Source organism: Centrocercus urophasianus, unplaced genomic scaffold (genome assembly GCF_019232065.1).
Source record: "Centrocercus urophasianus isolate 14NV4802_14NV808 unplaced genomic scaffold, USGS_Curo_1.0 seq_31, whole genome shotgun sequence".
NCBI classification, from domain to species: domain Eukaryota; kingdom Metazoa; phylum Chordata; class Aves; order Galliformes; family Phasianidae; genus Centrocercus; species Centrocercus urophasianus.
In genome coordinates this window covers 2,971,820-2,982,762 of record NW_024884878.1, presented here as the reverse complement: position 1 = coordinate 2,982,762, position 10,943 = coordinate 2,971,820, and positions in this window count along the sequence as shown.

The window sequence follows — 10,943 nt, the reverse complement described above, 5'->3', positions numbered from 1 at the left end:
AAAAAATAAAGTAGTCTTTGAGGTAAATTTATGATTGTTTATATGTAATGTATAGAAAGTTCTTTAGTCATCCAATTTCAAAGGAAGAAAAAAAATAGCAAGAAAATAAGGAGAGGTACTTCTGAGAATTCAGAACTCTGTAAATCAAGGTAGAATAAGTAGAGACAACAATTTAAAACTGTGTGGAAGTCTTGGCCACTAAGCTACTTTCCTTAGAGAATAGTATAGTCAGTAAACTTTTTCCTCAGAAATGAAAGTGTATAACAAGTAAGTAACAGTGGGCTCCAAATTCCTCGTTTATCTTGCATTTATACCATTAAGCAAGAAAAAATTTTGGGACAATTATTTGACAGGACTGACAGAAAGCAGAGGTCTAGCAACAAAATAGAAGCGTAACAGGCCAAAAGTGGGGAATTTTGGCAGAGCTGCATGGGGGAGACACACCGTGCAGCTGTTTGCAAGTGTGCTGAGCTCTAATTAGCATCATTAGTTTATTTTTGGAGGGGAGTTAGACAACCCGTGTGCAGATACTATATGATCCATGACATGCCAATAGCAGAGTGCCTGAATGAAGATGGCAGAGGGACCACAATGGCTCCTGCTGTGGATGACTGGTGGGAAGGGCAAGTGGAGAACATGGCTGATGTGCTGCAATGCACCTTCTTCTGTTTGGGGCTGCTGTGACTGCTCACCTTAGATACCATGTTCCTGAAGTCAGAAAGAGCTGCATCTTGTGGAAGTAGGTCCTATATCAATGTCCTGGGTGTCTTTGCCCCACCCCTACAGCATCTAAGTCACTGGTTCATAGAACCACGGAATCATAGAATCATAGAATCATAGAATCGCAAGGTTGGAAACGACCTATAAGACCAGCCAGTCCAGCCGTCTTCTCATTACCACTGCTACCACAAGCTAATAAACCAGGTCTTGCAGCTCCTCGTCATCCAGACGCCTCTTGAACACTGCCAGGGACGGTGACTGCACCACCTCCCTGGGCAGCCATTCCAGTGCCTGACCACCCTCTGAGAGAAAAAGTTCTTCCTTATGAATAATCTAAACCTCCTCTGATACAACTTGCAGCCATTTCCTCGGGTTCTGTTTGTTGTCTGGGAGAAGAGGCCAAATCCCTTCTCATCACAGCCTCCCTTCAGGAAGTTGTAGAGTGCAATAAAATCTTCTCTGAGCCTCCTCTTCTCCAGGCTAAATAATCCCAGCTCCTTTAGCTGCTCCTCATAAGACTTGTGCTCCAGATTCCTCATCAGTTTCGTTGCCCTTCTCGGAACACACTGCAGAGCTTCAATGTCTTTTTTGTAGTGAGGGGACCAAAAATGAACACAGTACTTGAGGTGTGGCCTCACCAGTGCTGAGTACAGGCTGATGATTATCTACTCCCTGCTCCTGCTGGCCACACCATTTCTAATGCAGGCCAGGATGCCGTTGGCCCTCTTGGCCACGTGGGCACACCGCTGGCTCATGTTTAACTGAGCATCAACCAACACCCCCAGGTCCCTTTCCTCTTCACAGTCATCCAGCCACTCGTCCCCAAGCTTATAGCACTGCATAGGATTGTTGTGCCCAAAGTGCAGGACCTGACACTTGGCCTTGTTGAACCTCATCCCATTCACCTCAGCCCAGTGATCCAGCTTATCTAGTTCGCTCTGAAAGGCCTCCCTACCCTCAGGCATATTGACACCACCTCCCAACTTGGTGCCATCTGCAAACTTACTGAGGGTGCACTCGATCCCCTCATCTAGGTCATCAATAAAGATATTAAACAAGATGGTCCCCAGTACTGACCCCTGGGGGACACAACTTGAAATGGATCACCAGCTGGACTTAGCTCCATTAACCACTACCTGTTGATCACGGCCATCTAGCCTTACCCAAAAAAAGGTAAACCTATCCAGGCCAAGGGCAACCAGTTTCTCCAGAATACTGTGAGAGACCGTGTCAAATGCTTTGCTGAATTTTAGGTAGACAAAATCGACCGTCTTTCCCTTGTTTACCAATCTGGTCACCCAAAAACTGAGAAGGAGTTGTTAACGCCTTTTTTTGTTGTTGTTATTGTTAGAAGGTCGCGTTCCCATGGATTCAGCACTTCACAACAAAGATTTGATGCAGATTTTAATCAAGAGCAGATTTTGATTAAAATATAGTTTACAAAATGAAACGTGCTTGCTTGTGAATAGACAGAACAGTGCAACAGTGTATATTCATAAATAATGTTTTCTCCACCTAACTTAGGGATCAAGGCAAGAAACAAGGAAATGTGCACTATTACATGGAAATATGAACAGTGAGACATCTACAAATTGTTACTTGGAGACCATCTTTGGCCTGCAAATTCATAACATCAATTGGTTCAAACCAATTTTGCAGAGAAGTTAACTACTGTAGTTGTTATGAAGCATGTACCTCTATTGAATATTCCCTTTCCTCTTAATAAATCAGTAATAAATTCAGTTTAATAAATTAATGATGGTGGGGAAAAAAAGAAACTGAACTGCAAGTCGATTGAGAGGACAATATTGTTAGCATTATTGTACATACATTATGAGTGTTAATGCAGATATAACATTAGACTGCCATGAAAGTGATATATAAAATTGATAATTTGTAGTATTATAAGCACCCAAAACCACAAAGAGTACTCAAAGTGAGACCATGTCAGTACAGAGTAAAGCTAGACAATAGCTGTACAATATATCAAATAGCCAATAAATTTTTTAATAGTATTTTTATGTATGGGAGATAGGGCCTTCTGGGAAATGAAGATCTCAGTTGTTATAGACTATTATTACAGATTATCTCTTTGGATTTAAAGGATACGGCACACATTCTAAACGTTTTTTATCCTGTCAGCACTGATTCTGGATCAACAAAGTAGTTAATTCCATGGTGGATGTTTCTGCTATAAAACCTTCTACCTGCCAGCTGCTTCACCCATCATCACCAACTTGCCATAACATTTGAGAAGGAAAAAAATGGGTAGAATAATCAAGCTGCAAATGCTTTTTAATTAGCTCATTTCAGAAATGCATTAAAAAAAAATTACTTACAGCAGTCACTAGTCAATAACTGCAGTTTTGCATGCCATTCCAAGTGCAATGATCACAGGAAAAGACTTTCAACTACCACTTACATTCAGAGTTACAGGAAGTACCATAAAGTATTATCACAGCAATCATGGTAGTTTAACTGAACAAATAAGAAAATGGCAAAACAGAACAAAAAAAACCTAATGCTTATCTTTCCAGTAAGATAGTGCATTGTAGACTATATATTTGCATAATATTTAATGCTATTTTTTAATCTAAGAAGGAAGCCATTATAAGATAGGATATCCAACCAGGATAGATTTTATCTGACTGGTTCTGGGGCAGATACAGTGAAGGCTTGACCTACATTTCTTGTAAAGTTTGTGTAACACTATTATTTTGTGGGCTTTCTGGTAAAATGTGTCTTGTTGTGGTGGAATATGCATGTTGAAAGAGGTCTTGTTCTCAGAATAAAGTTTTGATAGTCCTTACTTATTTTTTGTGTTTACTTATTTCTAGTGCTGAAGGGGCGCCTGGATGAGGAGCTACGAGAGATGGTTTAGTAGCTTGTGGTACTAATAGGAACGGGAGGGTGGTTGGACTGGATGATCTTGCAGGTCGTTTCCAACCTTGTGATTCTGTGATTCTGTAATTCTTGAGTAAACATTGTGAATAAGCTGCACTTCAGACTAAGCAGTTTAATATAAACATTTTGAGTTGCTATTTTCAAATTAAGAAAGTACAATTAATGTCAGTCAGATTCTACCTGCTGGCAGTGGAAACTGAATTTACATTAGGCAGTTGGAGCAGTACAATGATTAACTTAAACCAAATTTCACAGTAAAATAATTAGTGAATCTCATAAACATTTATTTCTTTATAGCTCTGAAACACACATAAGTAAATGAGGGTGAATAAAACAGCTCCTTCTCTAAATAACAATTTTCATTATAAAATGTAGAGAAAATATAAGAAAATGAATTTGCTTTCCAGCAGTGGTTAAAAAATTCCTCAACCAAGAGCAGGTAACAAAGGTAATTAGCATGAGCATGCCTTCTTTTAAGAATAATGAAGGCTAAAGATTTAAAGGACTAAGCCACAAGAGATCTATCATGTCTGAATAGCTTTATATACAATGCAAGAACAAAAATATAAATCCAAGATTTCAAGCCCTACTAAATGTTGATGAACCTAACAGCAAATCTGAGTTTAATTTGGAGAGAAGATACCTATAAATGTATTCTGGATATTCTTGTCAAAAAATCAGATGTAGAAGACCTTCAAGTCGAGGAAAAATGTTATGTACTTATATATATATAGTGGCACAGAACCTGTTCTTAAGCTAAAACTAGCCAAGCAATCTCATGAAGGTGTTGAGAAAATGAAAAAATGACAGACACTTTAAATTCAGCAAGCCATGACAGAAATATGCCTTCCTCTTTCCAGAAGAAAAGAATATAAAATTTTCTGCTGTGAACAAGCAGCAGTATGCTCTGATCCCATCACTCAACTTTACAGCACAGCTCTTTCCTGTTCCTCCCTGCCAGCAAGCCACTAACAACAGCAATCAGACTGAACAAACAGAAGCAGAGGAGAACATCAAGGAAAAGCAGCTTTCCACTTCAGCAATGAGTTTTGCCATCCTGCTGATAGGAAATGAGATTAATGTTTTCATTATCATCATTTTAACTTGATACTGAATTGCTGTTTATTGTATAGTGACAGCTTCTCCTATTACTAAACTGTCTTGGACTTAGCTGCAGACAGGGGCTTCTGATGAGCTTGACAAATAAAGAAAGACAATTAGATTAATTGGCAAGACTTTTCCTTGAATTATTCTTTTTGACGAGGTAGGATTGATTGTGTCCCTGAACCTTAAAGACCTAAAAATTACATCGATAAGTAGGAGTCTGTCATTCAATGTCTGGAAGAATAATACCTTCACTGAGTATGAAGATGGTCAACTCAATTTATGTATAGCTAGTGCTTTTTGGGTTTTTTCTTCGTAGGTTTTCTTTCAGTTTTAGTGACCTCTTTCTGGCTTGTTCCAAAATTCTTTTGCTGCAGTGGAACTTAAAAAAAGTTCCTTGTCTTGAATTTTCTAAACTTCTAAAGATTTTCTAGACTAGCACAGCCAGGACTTTTTGTCCTAAGACAAAATAATTTCTTTTAAAGAGTTTAAGATAGCTATCATACCCTAACATGGAAGTCTTTACTCTTTTTTGGAATAAGTTTCTCTACATTTTTCTTGAAGCAAATCTGAATCCAAAGAGTCTAATCTCTGCTGAAGGCTTCTGTACTGAATGACATTTTAAAAGACTGTATATAAACTATGTTTTTCTTTCTGCATCTTTTTCTTTTTCCTTTTTATTTTCTTCTTTCTTTTAACATGTATGCAGCTATGATTGATGACCACCTGTAGTTGTTTTGCCTTTTTTTTCTCTTTAAATTATACTGTTTAAAAATAATAAGACATCTCACCATCACTTACATAGCACAAATCATTCCCTGGGTAATGATTAGAATGACAATTAGTAAGATTTTGCTTCTAGTTCTTTCCTCTCTTTATGTTGTAAACTATGTTTGGTCTCTTAAGATGAAAGCTCTTGCCTGATGATCTGTCATGTTGCATGTCTCATGCTGATATTATATTTACTTTGTTTTAGTAATAAAGCAAATCTTTGTAAGTCAACATAGTCAGAACGTAGTCAGATGATTTGCATCTACAACAGCACTCTCACTTTAGTAATAATGAGAAACAGCAATAGTGAATTACAACTGATAATTTAAAAAGCTGCAGTTACTTATCTGACCCACAGTCTTTAACAGGTTGCCAGTACAAAGTATAATTCTTGCCTATGTGATGGATGAAATAGGCTGGATCCTTCAGACCTTTACACCTGAGCAGGAAGAGTATGACAATAAATTATGAGGTTTAGCACCACTGTAAATGAATGTAAGGAGAAAATGGAAGTGACATTGGTGATTTTATACTTTGGTAGACATAATACTTTCTGATGCCAAAAATACACATTTCTGCTACTAATATTGACTTTAAAAATGTACTGGGGAATTGTTCCCTAATTTCAGGTTTGATTTCAGATATCAATGCAAAATTTAAAAACAGCGTCACTCATTATTTCAGCACTGTTGAAAGCTATGGGCAGTTTAATGGTAACTTATATGACACACAAAGAAATAAAAACTACTTTAAAACAGAAAAGGAAGGTTTATGAATGCTATTGCGATTATACCCAAAGAAATCCCCAAAGGACTCAGAGATAAGGAAAAGATAACGTGCAGGTAAACACACCTGAAAATAATAAATTTGCTTTTAAGTATCTATAAGTAGCTTTGGCTTCTCAGGCCCCATTAATACTTTATTTTCTGGTCAGGTGCACTATTGATTCTTCTGCACTGAAGCTATTTTTTCCTCATTAGCTTTCCAAACTTTTCCTTGCCTCAATTTTCTTCAGGTACAAAAGCTGAGCAAGATTATGTGAGACTTGTTGCATGGCAACAGTCCTATTCCTAAAACGATAATGGCTGAGCACTCCTTGTCATCTTCTCTTTGGAGAGGTCATATTCCTCTCTTTTCTCTATGCTGTTTTGGATCCTTTCTCATTGTCTTTTTACTTAAACGAATGTGCAAAATGAGAGTTATTCACAATTTATATTATTTATATTATGCTCACACATGCAAATGATATATATATAGAATTGGGGGTTCTGTGTGCAAAAAAAAAACAAAAACACCAAAACCAAACCAACCAACGAAACAGAAAAACTCCTAATATTTCAGAGGGGAAAGAAGCATCCCAAATCTACCAAAGTTAATTGAGGGAAGATGGGAGAGAATGGGAAAGATTTAGGAGACAGAAAGTTCTATCCTTTACTACTCTCAGAGATATTATTACTCTTAAAATCCTTTTGGCACTGCTAGTCATAACGAATCACTAACACATTAAGCCTCATGGAATTGAATCTTCCCATGAAGGAGGGAAGATTGAGGTTGGATGTTAGGGGGAAGTTCTTTACAAGGAGAGTGGTTAGGCCCTGGAACGGGCTGCCCAGGGAGGTTGTGGATGCCCTGTCCTTGGACGTGTTCAAGGCCAGGTTGGACGGGGTCCTGGGCAACCTGATCTGAATGTGTATGTTTGGTGGCCCTGCTAGGCAGGGGGGTTGGAACTACATGATCCTTGAGGTCCCTTCCAACCCGGGTGATTCTGTGATTCTGTGATTCTGTGAATTAAAGAATGCAAATATGTAAAGGAGAATGAGCTTCCCATCTAACAAAGAATAAATCAAAACAAAGTCCTCATCCATTAATATCTCACAAAACAGTCCACTTAATTGCTGGTAGTTTTCAACAAGTAAGAGACCTTTTAAAAAAGAAAAATTAACTCACTTCTGAGGGAAAGAGTGCACAATCTGTACAGTACATATGACAGATACTGTGGTGGAACCATATGAATAAACACTGGGAGAGTATGAATGACAAGAAAAATAAACAGAGAACTGGGGAAAATCTTTGAAGTTGCTGAAGGGAGGCTGGCAGAGAAAGCAGGTCACTGTTTATGGTGAGTCTAAAAGACACCGGAAATGGAAGAGAGTATATGCTATGCATGGGCCCAAGGCTTTTGAATTCAAACATTCACTGGCTACACTGATAGTAAGAAGCATACATCAGGGTTGCTAGGAGTATATGGTAAAGGAAAAAAGGGTTAGGGAAGGAGGGGGTGAGGTGGGGGGAGAGGGGGAGCAGGAGTGTTAGGCAGTGGTTAACAACAAACAGGTATTTTTGTCTCTAAGAGGGCAAATTAGTTTTAATTAGCCTTAAACAGTACTCCGGAGGTAACTGAAGTACTCTTGTTTCCAAAGAGATATTTTCTGCATACAGATGTCAAAGCTGTCTTTGCTGTCCCATTTGCTCTGTGATGGAAGAAACAGCATTCACTGACTTAAGAACATCTGCCAGCTGCAACCAAAGTGTCTACCCTGAGGAACACAGGGGAGAACAATTACCAGAGACCACTTATGATAGAAAAGGCATCTGTGCTTTTCTGCTACCAGTAGTCCTCCTTCAAGAGTGGGCAAATTATTGAGGTCCTGTCTAGGCAGTTTGCATCTGGCCGCAGAAAAGTGAAAGTGGGAAGATGTCATTGGAGACAACTTGGAGTTGCCTACACTGTACTGGGTTTTCATCTTCAATACCTTTTCATCTCATGACTATTAGACTGAGATATGGCTCTGTATCCTCAGATGCTTGGAAGCCTATAACAGGTTCTAGCATCTAACAGACGAAGCACTCCACACACTGCTGTAGAAGCTGCCTTTTCTTCTAAGTCAACTTCTATAAAGTCACCTACAAATCAGCCAGTTGTAAAAAATGGATTCCTAAAAGTATTGGTATAAAACACATTCTTCCATGTTTCCTGCCTCAAATGTCATAAACATTGTAACTAACTTTGCTAAGTTATAATCTTCCTAATTTTTTGTCTTCGTCAAATTCCTTTCTCTTCAAAGTGGCTCCCCAGTGCCTGCTTCTCTGTACCTTAATGTCACAGGTTAGGTTCTACTAAAGCAGAAAGGGATCTGATGGTGTTGGTCATCAGTATAGGTTATCACCCTTATCACCTGGAGAACAATTTACAGTGCTGGGTTCCACAGTGTGAAAGGGATGTCAAAGTCAGTGAAAGAATGTGGAGAAGAGCAACAAAGCTGATAAAAGGAGTAGAAGGCATGTTCTATGAGAAGAGTTTGAGGACGCTTGTGTTGTGTAATATAGTGATAAGAAGATAGGAGATGACTTCATGTATCTCAGCAAATCCCAGAGGGGGACAAAAGGAGAAGGAGATGCTAGTCTCTTTTCCCTGATAGGGGAAGAATGCAAAAGAATGTCACAAAGCCACATCATGGAACGTTCAGACTGAATATTATAAAAATAAAATAAAATATTTAGAGGGAAGGTGGTTAAAGACTGGAGCTAGAGAGGAGGCTGATGTGCTAATAGAGGTTGTCCAAACAGATTTTGAAGTCTCCCTCTTTGGAGATGCTCAGAACTAGTCTAACATGGATCTGGGTAACAAGCTCTAGGAGTCCCTGTTTGAGTAGAGAGATTGGAACAGCTGATTTCCAGAAGTCCCTTCCACCCTCAGACACTCCACGATTCTTAGAAATGGTCCAAGTTCATAGCAGGCTGTCTCTCTTGTTAGTTTTCCAGCTATGTGCATTCTGCCTTGTATTCAATGTATGTATACCTAATTACTAAGAGGAAAGAATTCAATATTCACCTCAGACTCCTCGCGCGACCTACAACCTTTCAGGTAGGGCAGATAAGGACCAGAGAATATGCAACTTCAGCCATAATCAGAGCAGAATCCTGAAACCAGCTAACATGGGAGAAGCGCAAATACCAAATTACTGAGCAAAATTTTGAGTGCTTGCTAGATTTTATGAGGTCCTTTGCTTCCAAGCAAAAGATTGTGGTAACACAAGGGAAGTTTTATAGCATAGAATCACAGAACCACAGAATCATAGAATGGCCTGGAGTGGATGGAATTTTAAAGATCTTTCAGCTCCAACCTCCTGCCATTTGTAGGTTTGCCACCTACCGTATTAGGCTGCCCTGGACCCATCTAACCTGGCCATGAATGCCTCCAGGGATGGGACATCAACACTGTAGAATGGTACTAAGTAATCCACTGCTTTCCAACCAACATAAGCATTTATTAGTTATTTCAAATGCTATATTTTTGTCCTCTTTCATACTTCTAATAGGCTGTCTTCTGTATGATGTAACTACTAGAGTCTAATATAGCCCAGAAGTGAATGACTTATAAAAACTATTGGGGAAAAAGACCTTTAAATTATCTTCCACTGCTTGCCTGGAAGAGTACCCTACGTACTTTTCTTGATTCTCTATCCTCATTTATTACAGAGTGAGCCCAAGCCAACATCTCTTTCCTAAAAGACAGGAGTTCCAGCAGCATATACAGAAAGAAGACTTCAAAATGACCAAAGCAATACTTTCTCTTTGATCTATTAAAAAAAAAGGATGACACTGTAATACTAAGTGCACTCTATGTAGCAGAATCTTTGTAATCGGACAGAATTTAGAATGGGCAAAACAAAACAAGGCAAAGTGATTCTCAGGTGTTTTTTTTCTGTTCAAATGAACAGCTGCAAAATGCATATCATTTTCTTTTTCAAAGGCAGAGAGAAGAAAATCTTCCTCCTTTACTGGCTCATATCTGCATCTTGTTGGACTGTTTCTTTTTCTTTTGACATCTATTATGAACTTTCCTGCAGAGCTTTCGTAACTAATGTTTCCATTTTGGCTATCTGCTCTCATACACTCCATACATCAAGTCTTCTGTTGCTTAAATTAATATTATATGATTCACACAGCTGCTTATTAAATGAGCCTCGACACTGTAATTGGTAGTATCATGAGCAGTTGAATGTACTGATTCACCTCCTTTCTTACTGGCCTTTTCCAAGAAACTGTCAGGTTTATTTCAACATTTCCACCATAGTATTCATCTCTACTAGCTACTCATCCAGATGAAAAAAATTAGTTATGTATTTCCATGGAAAATAATGAATAAGTAAGAAAAATATTGATAAAACTTAGTGGAGAAAGCAGTTGATTTTTGCTTTGTCTTGGGCTGTCTTGGGAAAGACATTTTTTTTTCACTTGGTTTCCACAGCAGTTGTACAAACAGTGCAAGATGCTGCAGTGAGAGGCAGGATATAAAGAATGGGAGGGGAAGAGGCAAGTCAGGTTTTCTATTGTGCATAGGTTTTTCTGAATGTTTGAGACTGTTTTCTATGCGTGATAGAAATAGGCTCAGAGTCACAGTTCCTCACTCCTTGTTACTTCCTTACAGGCAGTACATACTG